Genomic DNA, 3683 nt, shown 5'->3' with positions numbered 1-3683 from the left:
AAGGCAGTTTACTGACCTTCAGGCTTTAGGGGGGCCGGATTGTGGCCAATGGAAGTGGAACAGGTCCCAACGTCACTGGGAAAAATCCATCTTTGGTGTCAGTGGGAGGAATTGTGCCCCATCATTGATGTCATTGGGCCTAATTGTTGGTGTCTTTGGGAGGAATAGTGTCCCATTGTTGGTATCAGTGGATGAAATAGTGCCCCAAGGGCTGGATAAAAGCAAGCAAAGGGCCGCAGTTTGGAGACCACTGTGTTAAACTAATAAATGCTGAGGGTTTAAACTTTAAAGTGAATCTAAATGTAATTATTTTTTTCTTTAAAATAATAAAAATGTCATACATTCCTGTTCAGTGCAGGGGCGGATCCAGAGTCTAATCTCGGGAGGGGCACTGCTATAAAATATGTTTTTGGGGGGCAATTTATATGGGAAATGGCTGGTATTGGCGCTTCAATCATTACGGCACCATGGTTGTTATGGTGTCAGGATGATTGAAGCGCATTATTTCTATTAATACATTGTAATATAAAATTAAATGGTTCAACTCACCATATTGCAGAATCAGTGGGAGCCCTGAGGGTGTCATTTACCATGTCGCCTGCCACCAAATGTGGATTGTCACTTGTCACCAAATGCGGATTGTTACTTGCCACGTCACCTGCCACACATTGCGGATTGTCACTTGCCACGTCACCTGCCACACATTGCAGATTGCCACTTGCCACGTCACCTGCCACACATTGCGGATTGTGACTTGCCACGTCACCTGCCACACATTGCGGATTGTCACTTGCCACGTCGCCTGCCACCAGATGCGGATTGCCACGTAGCCTGCCACACATTGCGGATTGCCACTTGCCACGTCACCTGCCACACATTGGGGATTGTCACTTGCCACGTCACCTGCCACACATTGCGGATTGTCACTTGCCACGTTGCCTGCCACACATTGCGGATTGTCACTTGCCACGTTGCCTGCCACACATTGCGGATTGTCACTTGCCACGTAGCCTGCCACACATTGCGGATTGTCACTTGCCACGTTGCCTGCCACACATTGCGGATTGTCACTTGCCACGTAGCCTGCCACACATTGCGGATTGTCACTTGCCATGTCACCTGCCACACATTGCGGATTGTCACTTGCCACGTAGTCTGCCACACATTGTGGATTGCCACTTGCCACGTAGCCTGCCACACATTGCGGATTGTCACTTGCCACGTCGCCTGCCACACATTGCGGATTGTCACTTGCCACGTTGCCTGCCACACATTGCGGATTGTCACTTGCCACGTAGCCTGCCACACATTGCGGATTGTCACTTGCCATGTCACCTGCCACACATTGCGGATTGTCACTTGCCACGTAGCCTGCCACACATTGCGGATTGTCACTTGCCACGTCACCTGCCACACATTGCGGATTGTCACTTGCCACGTTGCCTGCCACACATTGCGGATTGCCACTTGCCACGTCACCTGCCACACATTGCGGATTGTCACTTGCCACGTAGCCTGCCACACATTGCGGATTGTCACTTGCCACGTCACCTGCCACACATTGCGGATTGTCACTTGCCACGTCACCTTCCACACATTGTGGATTGCCACTTGCCACGTAGTCTGCCACACATTGTGGATTGCCACTTGCCACGTAGCCTGCCACACATTGCGGATTGTCACTTGCCACGTCGCCTGCCACACATTGCGGATTGTCACTTGCCACGTCACCTGCTACACATTGCGGATTGTCACTTGCCACGTCACCTGCCACACATTGTGGATTGCCACTTGCCACGTAGTCTGCCACACATTGCGGATTGCCACTTGCCACGTAGCCTGCCACACATTGCGGATTGTCACTTGCCACGTCACCTGCCACACATTGCGGATTGTCACTTGCCACGTCACCTGCTACACATTGCGGATTGTCACTTGCCACGTCACCTGCCACACATTGTGGATTGCCACTTGCCACGTAGTCTGCCACAAATTGCGGATTGCCACTTGCCACGTAGCCTGCCACACATTGCGGATTGTCACCTACTGGTGGTCTTTTGTTGGGTCCCAGAGTGAAGATAGGCAGCAGAGAGATGATGTAATCTCTCTGCTGCACACAGCTTCCTACACAGTGAAGGTGGAACTGGAGGGATGCAGGGCAGTGAGAGATGATGTCATCTCCCTGCTCCCCTGCCTGCTGGCTTCCTGATTGGCCAGCAGCCCTCCTAAGCCGACCAGCTGCCCCCCCCCTCACCCGTCCACTCAGCGCGGGTACCCGCGGAACCGACCGCGATTGGACCCGCGGAACCGGCCGCGGGTACCCGCGGAACCGGCCGCGATTGGACCCGCGGAACCGGCCGCGATTGGACCCGCGGAACCGGCCGCCGGTACCCGCGGAACCAGCCGCGATTGGACTCACGGAACCGGCCCGCGGGTACCCGCGGAACCGGCCGCGATTGGACCCGCGGAACCGGCCGCGATTGGACCCGCGGAACCGGCCGCGGGTACCCGCGGAACCAGCCGCGATTGGACTCACGGAACCGGCCCGCGGGTACCCGCGGAACCGGCCGCGATTGGACCCGCGGAACCGGCCGTGCTGTCATCAGCTGGCGGTATTCTCGGAGGGGGCAATTGACCCGTTGCCCCCCCCCTGGATCCGCCCCTGGTTCAGTGCAATGGGCTTAAAAAGCAGCTTGCTATAGGGGCACTTGTGTAGGTATGCTCACGAGCCTCACCGTCTCACTATTGACACAAACACCGGGGCCCTGCCCCTGTTTCCTGGTCACTGACTGTGATTGACAATGGCTCCCGCTGCTGTGCCTGAGCCAATGAGTAGGGAAAGAGTACATAGAGCCTCTGCTTTTGTGCAAATCACTGGTTAGAGATTGGGCTCATGGAAGTATAATGGAGGAGTGGGGGGAACTTCACGCTGAAGGTTTTTTACCTTAATGCAAAGAGTGCATTGAGGTAAAAAACCTTCTGCCTTTACTACCACTTTAATACTATTTAAAAAGCAAGTCAAATCCAATTGACTCAAAACACAAAACCATTATAATTTCTTATTATATGTCCCCAGTTGTCTGCAGATCCTTGAGCTTTAATGTCATTGAATTAATATATTATTATAAAAATAGCATGGGGATTTTTCCGACCCTGATTAGATCATGCAGTGTCTCCCTTGAATTCTTCCAGCAATGCTTTATCAGTTTTATTTCATTGTAGATAGCCACTTCATTGTTCTTATCCCACGCTAGTTCTCCAGGCAAAATATGGTTTGCGAATTAAGGGACACTGCCAATTCTCCCTTCAGCAAAACAGGAAAGAGTTCCAAACTGTCGAGGAAAATCAAACTCTTGGTATTGTTTCAGCTGGCAGCAAGCAAAGGAATATACTGGAATCAAGCAAAAAAAAAAGTCATTCTTTATAGAATGATGACCCCTTGAGTCAGAAAAATACATTTAAAATAAATCTTGTGCTTGTTTTGTATGAACTTTACTCATTCAGGGACAGATTCATTAGGAAGTAGTACTTAATAATTAGTAATACTTTACAGCTACCAATCAGAATTTATAAGTTGGAGTTCTGAGTAATGTAGTGCTAACTGTGTTGCACTGCTAATCCTATGATAAGGCTTACCTATAGGTCCTGCAAATATCTCCCAAATGTGCGCCGTTTAGAAGATA

Source organism: Lithobates pipiens, unplaced genomic scaffold, assembly GCF_037356315.1.
Source record: "Lithobates pipiens isolate NorthernLeopardFrog02 unplaced genomic scaffold, aLitPip1_a1.2 Scaffold_8, whole genome shotgun sequence".
Taxonomy (NCBI): Eukaryota; Metazoa; Chordata; class Amphibia; order Anura; family Ranidae; genus Lithobates; species Lithobates pipiens.
This window is presented reverse-complemented; position numbering follows the sequence as displayed.